Here is an 11,991-nt window from a genome sequence, read left to right as displayed (position 1 = left end):
CATCCCTCTTGGCAACCACAGCGTCGTAGGCACCTTTATACCTGTCCCGCTCCTCCATCATCTTGGCCGTGGCGCCATCAGCATCCTCAACTTTGGCCCTCTCGGCCCTCAGCAGCTTCTCAGCTTCCTCCGCCCGCCTCTGAGCAGCAGACAGATCAAGCTTAGCCTTCCCGGCTTCTCCCCTCGCAGCAGACAGATCAAGCTGGAGCCTTGCAATCAGCGGCCCAGATTGGGCCGTGGCCTCTTCTTGCTCCATGATGAGGGAGGCGGCTAGGCGGCTCCATCTCCCCAACCTCTTGTATATTTTCTCACCCTCCGCCACGAGCTCGGCGGGAGTAAGCTTCTGGGGAGAGGAGTCCACGATGACATTTTGGTCACCCGCTTTCTCAATCGCCTTCTCAGGCTGCTTCCCTGCTTGCCGTTCGGTGAGGACAGCGGCTTCCGACGATGGAACTGCAAAAAAATTACAGAGAGCATCCATGTCACCTTGCATCGACACGTCAGAAAGCCTGTCATCAGGAATGCCCAACGAGCCGGCTAAATCCGAACCACAAGTTAAATCCGTACCAGTTCGAACCCTCTTAGTCGGAGGGCTGGTGGAAGCAGGCTTCTCCACGGCAACTGCGGAAGCAGACGGCGGGTTTTTCCTCTTCTTCGGAGAAGGGACCTTAGCAACGGTCACCTCCCCCTCAGAAATGTTGATCACCTCCACACGATCCTTTTCGACCACTGGGGCCGAAGGGGGAGGTGCCGGTGATGCAGTCGCCGACTTGGACGCCGCCCTCTTTGATCTTCTCGACACGTTGCCAAGAACCCGAGCTTGAGCCGTCTCAGGGTCCAACGCCCTCGCCTGTCTTTCCATAACTTCGGTAGGGGACGGTCGGCGATCACGCGCTTCAGCCATAGGATGACGGGTGAGAACCTTTCCGTCCTTATCAAGCCCCAGCCTCTCCAAGTCCTTCTCTGACAGATCCTGACCAAACCGACCTGCAAGGAATCGAACAAGAGTTACATGAAAGAAGTAAGAAAACTCCAAACAGAAACATAACAAGCAAAGGTGGGCCTCACACCGACCCTACTCACCACGGCTAAGGGCCGGTATGAGGCCGACGCGGCATAGCATCTTGTCCTGAAGAATAATCTGAGTCGGGGGCAGCCATCCCTCCTCAGCATCAAATAGCCGCATCGCCCGCTTCTCATCCGCAGTGAGGGGGACAAAAGAAGCGTCCATCTTAACCTTGCTGCCTCGGGAGACGTATTGTTTATACTCTTCCCGGGTCTCACACCGTAAGTGAACGGGGCCCTGAAAAGACCGAGGCAGTGGATAGTCCTCCGGCACTTGGATGTACACCCACCGCTCCTGCCAGTCTTTGCAGGAAGTAAGCTTATTTACGGAGATATATCCTGGCTCCGTCTGCACGCTGTACCACCCCACCTTTCGGGCGAATGACGGCCGAAGGCTATGAAGTCGGCGGAATAAATTGACAGTAGGGACCTCCCCTTTAAAGAGGCAGAGCCACACAAAGCCGATTATCGTCCTCACGGCCAACGGATGCAGCTGGGCCACGGCTAGATTCATAGCTTTGATGATGGCCACGACGTGCTCGTTCAAGGGAAACCGGAGCCCGTACTCCAAATGCCTGATGTACACACCGATATGACCCGGGGGAGGACAGCAGACCGCCTGACCCTCCCCAGGGAAAACAATTCTATACCCCTCACCTAGGAAGAAGTGATCTCCGAAAAGAGTTTCTCCGGAGCTGCTTGCAAATTTATTTGACCAGACACGGTCGAGGCCAGTCGTGCAGGCCTCACCATGATCCGGAATAGTCATCCTCCCACCATCGACGGGAGCCCCCTCACCATGGTCCGGAGAAGTAGTCCTCCCACCATCATCATCAGCGCCATCATCATCCTCCAACTCCTCCAGGAGGGGCAGATCAGCTACGGGAGAAGGAGACCTAGGGCCACCAAACCTTAGCGGGATGGCCTCTAGTATCCCCTCCTCATCAAGGCGCGACGGGGAACCCCCCGGCGCGGAAGTGCTAGTCCCGGCATCAGCAGAAGACATGTTCACAACAAATCACTAACAAAGTAAAAGAAGAGTTCGTTTGTTTACCTTAAAAGAAAAAGCACTCGCCGGATCAAAGACTCTGAAGATTGGAAGAAAAAGAAGCCCTTGAAGGTTTAGAAAGATGAAGATTTTGGGAAAATTTGAGAAAATGAAATTAGTGACCAAAATCACGGAAAAACTACCCTATTTATAGGGAAAAGCCCATAAGGAAGGGCCAATGAGAGCACAGCCCATGAAGCAACAGCCAATCAGCGAGCAGACACGTGTCGAGCATGCAACCACGGAATGTCAATCATCGCAACAGTTAAACGTCAATCAACGCAACAGTGACCAAGCGTCTTCAACACGCCTATTCACATCTCTTCGACTATTCAAATTCCTCAACAAATTCCCAGGTATCTTGTCTCTGCCGGCCACCAGATCAACCAAGCTAGGAAGCACCGGCCGGGGGCAATCAAAATCAACCGGCACTCTCAGCCTTGGTCTCGGCCGGCGTCATGTTCTTTTCCACATCGAATGCCCTTTACGCATCCATGTGGAGGGGGGATACGGCATATGGTACGGCCTAACAAGAGCCACGCCGATGCACAAGAAGAAGCCGATACAGAAAATTTGTCAAAATTACTTGCGCAGAATATACGCTCAAAAGTACATCGGAGCCCATACCACGGCATAGACTACGCTGGGGGCAAATTGATGGGGCATATTCTGCACCGCTGACCAAGTCAACATACTGAGCAAGGTCAAAGACATCCACAGCAAGTCAACGACTTAGACAGCCTAGCCGATGCAGCCCATCGGCCTGTCAGCCTGGGTCTCGGCATGACAATCTGCCAGCCGGGACACATATCCACGTACTCACATCCAAGACCCCTCGGCGGCGAGTCAACATTGTCCGCCGGCCTGCCATAGGTCCCTCGGCCGAGGGGTAGATCAGTCTTTCCACCTGCTAGCCACTTGGCCACTTGGCCACTACGTGACAAAATGTGAAGGTCTATAAATACTCCTCAACCCTCATTGAGGAGGGGATCCTACAACTAAAACCTAAATACACTATTCATCTGGTAATATCTCCCTTATCTCTCTACACGACATATCTAGCCAAGTAACACAACTTAATCCTTTAAGTTTACTGACTTGAGCGTCGGAGTGAGTACGCTTGGCACACAGCCAAGCCCTCAGTTCGTTCATTGTTGCAGGAGCAGCCGAGAGGGACGATAGAAGCTAGAAAGATTCAACTCAAGACATTATTCTACAAGCCACGGGTGGTAACAAATAACTGCTCTGGAATTACACCCGGAACAACTTCGAAACCATCAACGTCTTAGCACGTTTTCAGACGGATCGCAATGGAACAACAAACAATATTTGGCTGAATTAGGATCTGTGATTGTCGACAGATTCGAATAACAACGGAGGAAATTGTGAATTTGGTTCATATTATATCCCACAGATAAGTTCATCCACCAGTTGCAACACAAGAACTGTGGTCTATTTCGTATACGTATACAATTTCATGAACTTCATTCCTGCTGCCTACTGATTGCTCTCTCTTTTTTATTGTAACTCGCTTTAATTTGTTGTCGTGCCTCAAATTTCATACAGAATCTGCTTGAGAACAACTAAAACCACTAATTTCGAATACCGTTGGATTGGGTTTCCGGGAAAAAAACCAAAGGTACCGCTATTCTGTTGTTTCCACATATTTTCTGGTTTAAGAACAAATGCAGACATAATCGGCCTGACAAAAATTGTAGCTAATAATTCCGAATTTCGTTGGATTATGATTCCGGGAGAAAAATTAAGGTACCGCTATTCTGACGTCTCCACATATATGATTATCTTGACAGATAGCTTGTGTGAACATTTGGTGATTTTTATGTCCGATTATATCTTGCCTGTTGGTATAGCTATTCGTCTTTTCCTCTGATCATGCTTGACTGCTGGAGCACTTAGACAGGTTTCTGTTTCCGCAGCTCCTCCTACCCTGACTTCTTATCTAACTGCCAACCAGAACCTACCCTGCTACTACCCTCTCTTCTCATTTGGCCTGTGTTTTCCGTAGTGTGCGTAATGAAATCATGTAATGACTTTCAATTCTCTATGCCTATTTTGTGTACCAAACTGGGGTGGTGGATGTCTGTTTGTCTGTGCTAATTGTTCTTTGGTTATGTACCATACCACTTATGATTACCTTTAGTACAGATTGAATCCGACAATCCGCTGATTGTTGTCACAGTATATGTAGCAAAATCATGTTGACAGTTGAGAGTCCTCAGACAAATGTTATTGTGAAACTTATACATGCTTTTTTTTTTATCGTCCTCGAGTAAAGTAGTTTCAATTAGGAGAATCATCTCCTCACACTTCCATTTACTTGATGTGGGTTTTGTATTCGGGGATAAAAAATAAGGTACCGCTATTTTGTTCTTTCCACATATTTTCTGTTGTATAGTCGTTTTTATAGCTGCAATAGTACCGGATTCCTCTTTCAAACTCCCCACATGTTTGTACTCTGCCTTCCTTCGTTTCGTCTATGATATTGACATGTAAACTGCTTTTTATAATTTTAGTTGCATAATTTTATAATGAGTTTACTGCTGCATACAACACATGAATTACATGCACATAAGATCATTTAATGTCATTGCAGGTGTAGTAGGAGTAGATTTAATTAGCAGCGGCTAATGATGTATAATTTTTGGAATGAGAATCATCAATTTATCCGTCTCTAATTTTTCAGGAAGAATTGCAATGGAACGAACGTACCGTAAAAGAGGCCGTCCACGAAAACCAACGTCTGGAAACATTTCAAGTCCAATCATCCCTGGCATGCTACCCACGGCTGTTGCAATGTGCGACCCTGATCCAAGTACGGCTTTCTTACAGCTTTATTAATTTGTTATATATTATGTACCAGTCAGTTAACCAGCCTAACCTGGTAACACAAATTTTGATCGGCAGCTGCCACAACCGACCCCATGAACACCGAACCAAGAGACCCCCCGTAAACCAATAACTCCGCGAACTCCTCCCACCTCCCACCCCTGAGGCAAACGACCTGCCACATCTCATCAAGCACCCATGTCAATCCAAATATCATCCCAGTAAACCAAAACAAAGATGCTCAAGACCCGGATTGTAGACCCCGTAAGAGAGGTCGACCACGCATTGGAACAAATGTACCTGTTGACAAACCTGTTTGCTGCAGCACTGAACCAGGTGTGAACCCCATTGCTGACATGAACGAAACTGGTAAGTGACTAAAATATATTGACGCATAACAATTCAATTTTGGCAGTTAGTGAGCACATTTTTAATCGTGTTTTTCCTGTGATATTAAAATTAAACAGGCAGCTGCCAGAAGGGGCTTAGTCGACGCCGGATAGGCCGCCCACGAAAGGCTAAACCTCCTGCAAACTCACAACATCGTGCCACAGAGATCGCCTCCGAGACAACAGAAGTCCTACGACCTGATATAAGCGTTGGAGGTATAATCTTCAACCATTACCAAACTTAGTAAATGGTTCAGTGAGCTACTGTAACGATCAAATCAATTTAATTAATTTCTGCTAAAAAAACAGGACCCGCAGATGCAATTTCTGACCTCAACCAGACATCGAGCACTTCAAACACAAGTATGTCATTTACCAGGCAGTATTTCATACTCTCTTCAATATCAAACACAAGTATGTCATGAGGTAAAAAGATTTCAATATTAAACAGATATGATCAGTGCATTGCACGGGTCACAAAACTAGTTGTACTCTTAAACGTCTTACTTATTTCTCTATCATGAGATTCATGACCTCCTTTAACTCTCCATTAACTTTATTAATATCAAACAACCGTATTTTGATTTTTATTCTGACTCGTTAATATTCTATCACTATCCTATGTGAAAAGTATCACAAATCACTTTTCATAAGCTTAAATTACTATTAAAAACCTTAGTTATGATTCATGAAATGATAACTTCAGATTTGATGAATTTTTAGTTAGATTCATATACTATTTGGTGGGTTAATGGGTAATTTGGCGAATCCCCTATTTACTAAATAAATAGATGATTCTACGTTTTTTCCCACCTAATTATATTATCTTCTATTTGGGCCTTTAAATTTCCATTCTATTAAACACACTATGGGCCAAATCTGCAAGCTCAAAAAAATAAAATAAAAAATATAATGTAAACTAGATAATCATCAATTAGTATAGACCTCGTGCAATATATTCACGGTATTTATAAAGTTTTAGTTTTCAGTGTATTATTTATTATCTATAAAATTTAAATTGACAATTCATTTATTTTTCATGTTTCCTCATTGTATTTTGATTAGAGCAATAAAAATTAAATCGTAAGAAGTACAGAAATAAGTATTTTTTTTGAAATTTTTTTTTTACCGATAAATTAATGATGTCAATTTACAAATATTTACTAATAACATATTTTTTAACCGCAACTTTTATCATAAGAAGTTAATGAATTTTTATCATAAAGTTCTTTAAAAAAAGAATTCCTTTATCATAAAAAGATCGAAGATAAATTTGTGTAGAATGCGAAATATTAAATGTTATAACTTATGAATATTTAAATACAAAAGATTGTGTGCATTTATAATCTATCATGTCCATACCTATAGTATATACTAAAAATATCAAACACTATTCTAGGAAACATGTTTTAGGCGAGAAAAATTGGAGTTGCGCCTATTCTTTTAGTAAATGGGGATCATTGCTATAATTAATTAATTTATCTCATCCCCTATATAATAAGAAAATAAAATTCTCTAAGATTTTCCCTCCAAAATCATCAAGTTAAATAAGAAAACGAAAAGACTTATTCATTACAATTGTTATCATTTCATCAAAATATAATCTTTTAATCAAATAATAATATTTTTATTAAAATATTAATTATAATCATTTAACAACTAAGATAAATTTGCTATAATTTGATAAACTATAAATTTCTAAGTTTCTATTGTTTTTATTGTTATATATTAGAGAATGACCTAACATGGATATTATTAGTTTCGCCAAAAATAAAGATCATTTAAATAAATTGTAAAAAATTATAAATTGTAATCATTAGTTTTATTGTAAAGAAAAAATAGATTTTTTTTCCCAGTAAATATACATTTTATAACTTTAATTTTTTTTATTAGTTCATAGCTCAATTTTTTTTTTCTCATATCGAAAAGTGAGGTGTATGACAAATAATGAAGAGTCAATTCAAAATATAAATAATAACTAAAAATAAAATCTCTAAATATACCGCACATGTGCGGAATCTTTAGTTAATAAGTAAATGAATAGGTTATCGAGTAATTGGAACGGTAAATAAACGATCTAATAGATCAATTAAGAAAATAACATATCAAAGACAATAAATAAAGTCATACTGTAGACTAATGTATAGAGTTCAGGGGTACACCATAGAATTTCAAAAATATAGGGGTACAACATAGAAAACCGAAAAACTCGAGGGTACATTGTAGAATATCCCTATAAAATTTTTTATCAAATAAAATGAATATATTTACATTAAGTATCAAAACAATGTTTCATAAAACTCTACAATACAAATGACTCGACCTATAAATGACCTGAAACCAAACTATACTCGATCTAATCAAACATATTGACCCGATATATCCTGACCCATTGGCCAACAGACCTAGACTCGACAGAATTGTTGTAGTTAATGACCCGGTTATCAAATTTGGTGCACAAGTGGCAAGACAAAATATCACAAAAAGATTAAAATAAAAAAAAATTATGAATTAAAAATTTCAATAGTATTGAGCTTGTTGCATAATAATAATAATAATAATAATAATAATAATAATAATAATAATAATAATAATAATAATAATAATAATAATAATAATAATAATGATAATAATAATGATAATAATAATAATAATAATAATAATAATAATAATAATAATAATAATAATAATAATAATAATAATAATAATAATAATAATAATAATAATAATAATAATTAAACGAAAATAGCGAAACAAAAATTGAGTAAATAAAAATTGCTATGAGTTCAGCGTAAAAACTTAGATAACAAGATCTTTATAATTAATCAGTTAAGAGAATAAGAGTTAGCTCAAGTGATAATAGTTCTCTTACCCCAGTTATGAAGTTGAAAGTTCGATTCTCACCCACAATCATCCGCATAATGAACATTAGAAATCACGTTCAATAACTACGTCGTCAGGAAGGGAGCTGTCCATCAATGGCGTTTATTGAACGCAAGACGGTAAAATTCTGCCATGTTAATTATGTGTGGGAGATTACTTGACTCATTCATGTTTTAAAGTTTATTATTATCATTTAGATAAAGTCCATGTGCTGTCCATCTATGATTAATTTAATTATGGGTTGTGTCTCAACCGTTTCCTATGATATTCTGTTTAATGGTATGCCGGGCAGTCGCTTTCAACCTCGTGCTGGGATTCGTCAGGGTGATCCCATGTCCCCGTATTTGTTCGCTTTATGTACTGAGGTTCTCTCGCAAATGTTACTACATGCTCAGGAGAAAAGACAGTTGCGTGGTATTAAATTATGTCAGAGGGCTCCTGCAATTTCGCATCTCCTTTTTGCGGATGACTCGATATTTTTTATGGAGGCGAAATTAAAGTATTGTCGAGCCTTAAAGAGTATACTCACTGCCTATTGTCATGCATCTGGTCAGTGCATTAATACAGATAAATCGGCTATCTCTTTTAGTCCCAACTGCACTTTACGTGTGACTCGATCGTGCATGAAAGTCTTTGGAGTTTCAGGTAAAAAGGAAATGGGAAAGTATTTGGGGTTGCCCACTGATTTTGGTGCTACTAAAAAGGAAGTTTTCGCTTTTATTATTGATAAGGTTCGGAAAAGAATCTTGTGTTGGAACAATCTTTACCTTTCACCGGCTGGAAGATTAACCCTTATTTGTTCAGTGCTATCTTCACTATCTCTTTATTCTCTATCGGCATTTAAAATGCCGGTAAGTGTGAGTGCAAAGATTGATTCTTTACTATCACATTTTTGGTGGAGTGGTACTAACAAATGGAATGGCTTTCATTGGTGTAGTAAATTGTTTACTAGTGCTACTAAATCAAGTGGGGGATTAGGAATTCGGAATGTTGGTTGTCTTAATCAAAGTCTTTTAGCCAAGATTGGTTGGCGAATTTTACAAAACCCTGAGAGCTTGGTTGGTCGTACTTTGGGCCAAAAATATAATATCTCTCCGTCTACTGTTATAAATTCAAGTGATGGTGGTCTCAGGAAGACTTCAGCATCTTGGGGTGGAAGGGGTATTCTTTGGGGGCTTACACTTTTATGTTCTAAAGTGTCCTGGGAGGTTGGTTTTCCGTCACTTCTTGATGTCTGGAGAGATAAATGGATTAAGGGTCATTCTCTCGCCGAGATTCTCCATGTCAATGATGTTGATTTGCTGCAAAAACCAGTCATTAGTGTTTGTCAGCTGCAAAATGAAACTGGCGGATGGAATGCTGAATTGGTTCGCTTAATTTGTGGGAATGTTGCAGCTCCTTATATCTTATCTATTGCACTTCCTGACGAGGACATTCCTGATAATATTTCCTGGACCTTTACAAGAAATGGACAATACTCAGTTAAAACAGGTTACTCAATTGCTTTTCAAACTCTTTGGGATGCAAAGGCTTCACCCACTGACTTGCAGAGAATGGAGCAGAGTACGATTTCCTTCTGTAAGTCCCGATTATGGGCCTTACCTGTTCCAGGAAAGTGGAAAATTTTTCTGTGGAAAATCCTTTCCAACTCTCTTCCTATTGGAGATGAAGGGAGGAAACGGAGTCTTGATTGGAGCTACCTATGTCCTTTTTGTTCTGATAGACCATGTTTGGAGACATTGAGTCATCTTTTCCGTGATTGCCCACTCTCTTCCCGTATTTGGTCTGCTTCTTTTCTGGGTATTCGTGGTATTGCTGGTAGTAATTTATCTTTGCAAGCATGGGTTATTAATTGGCTAAATTTTCTCCTTAAGACTGATGACTCACTAACAACTATTCCTTTATTCGTTAGCACCATTTGGCGGATTTGGTGTATTCGGAATAGTCATAAGCTTAGTCTCTTAGAGATTGACATCTCTATGTCAATGAGACTGATCTGGAAAGAAGCTACACTTGTCACTAATGCCTTCATTGCAAAAAGGGCTCCTGAAGTAAGAACTGCTCATAGTCATTCTCAGGACTGCCCTGAGTCCAACTCTGATGTGGAAAATATACGTAACTACTTTCCGTTTTTTCTGGTTGGTTCTGCTATGTGCTCGACTTGTGTTCGTCTTAAGTGTGATGCCTCTTGGAATTTGGATCTTAAGGCGGCTTCAGGGTGGGTTGTTCAGAATGGAAATGGTGTTGTGTTGCGGACTGGTTCAAGAAGATGTTGGGCATCCTCTCCTTTCCATGCTGAAGCAGCTGCCCTTCTTCATGCTCTCACTGATGCAGTTTCTAGTGGTTTTCGCCATATTGAAGCAAACACGGATTGCCTCAATCTTGTTCTGCAGGTGACAGGCTTGATGGACATGTCTAAAGATGGAAGATTTCTTATCCGATCTATTCTCAGTTTACTTCCTAGTTTACATTGTATCACAATTAGCTACTGTCCTCGAAATCTTAACAAGATTGCTCATTCCATTGCAAGAGCTGCACTGGGTTGATCAAGATTGTTATTTGATTACTGTCAAAAAAAAAAAAAAAATGATATATGTTTGTGTTCTTGTTTATGTTTTTCCTTGGTATCAGATCTCTTATAATGTAGCATTGAGAATGATATACGGAGTACTTACCAATTATTTTTATGAATTTGAGTGGAGCATATTTATTTCTAAAGTTAATGAACTAAGAAAGAAAGAAGTCGAGTTGTTGAGGGGAATTTGTGATGGATACTGGAAATTACTTATGCAAAGAGGGTCTAACGTAGCCATAGATAAACTCATACTTGTGTACACATTCCATTCCAAACCATTTCCTCTCACTTTTAAACTGAGTTAAGAAACTTACAAGACTAAAAGCAATCAGAAAACTTATTTCATACCAAAAAATAACATAACAAAGAATCAGTCTAGCTTATAGTCTCCTAAAAATTCGATTTGACAACGCGATGTACTCTCTACACACTCGAATAAAGTTTCATAAACTTGGGATTTTGCCAAGTTCTTAAACTGTTTATAATCCGAACGAAGGTGATGTGAACTAAGAAGAAGCTTCTCCAAAACCTTGGCACTTTTTATCAACCATGTTAATAGATTCAACAGTTGTTTGCTAAATCGGTAGTCGTTCATATACACCTCTAAGCGCTTCACTTGTTCAACTAGCTCAAATTTCACATCGTCATTCAAAATCATGTTCGTAGGGCCAGAAAGATGTAACTTAAGAACCTTCAAATTGGGACAACAAAGCAATTGTTCGTCAAATATTTTTTGATATACTCCGAAAGGCAAAGATAATGTAAGATGACTCAAATTAGGGAAGACGGTCTTCTTAGGACTATTGTAAAACTTCAGCGGCTGACGCTGATAATCTTCAGCACGGAGTGCAAGCGACTTGACATTCAAAATCGAATCCAACATCTGCATTGATAATACCGAACCAAAGAACATATCTAAAATGCTCTAATATAGGAGCATCAAGAAGGATAAACGACGACACAAGTTCTAGATTAATATATAATCGCTTTAATTTCTTGCTTGTGATTGATATTAAAATATTCGGAGGATCATGACTAAGGGTCAAGAATAAGTCTTCAAGTGACGGGCAACGACTTATTAACTCTTCCAAAAGTCCATAATTCGACGAAACTGGATGAAGTTTCTTGAGGTTCGGAAGAAGAACCATGGAAAGTTGATCAGTCCAAGCAATCTCTTTAAAATG

Source organism: Silene latifolia, chromosome 11 (genome assembly GCF_048544455.1).
Source record: "Silene latifolia isolate original U9 population chromosome 11, ASM4854445v1, whole genome shotgun sequence".
Lineage (NCBI taxonomy): Eukaryota > Viridiplantae > Streptophyta > Magnoliopsida > Caryophyllales > Caryophyllaceae > Silene > Silene latifolia.
Note: the sequence above shows the minus strand (reverse complement) of the source record.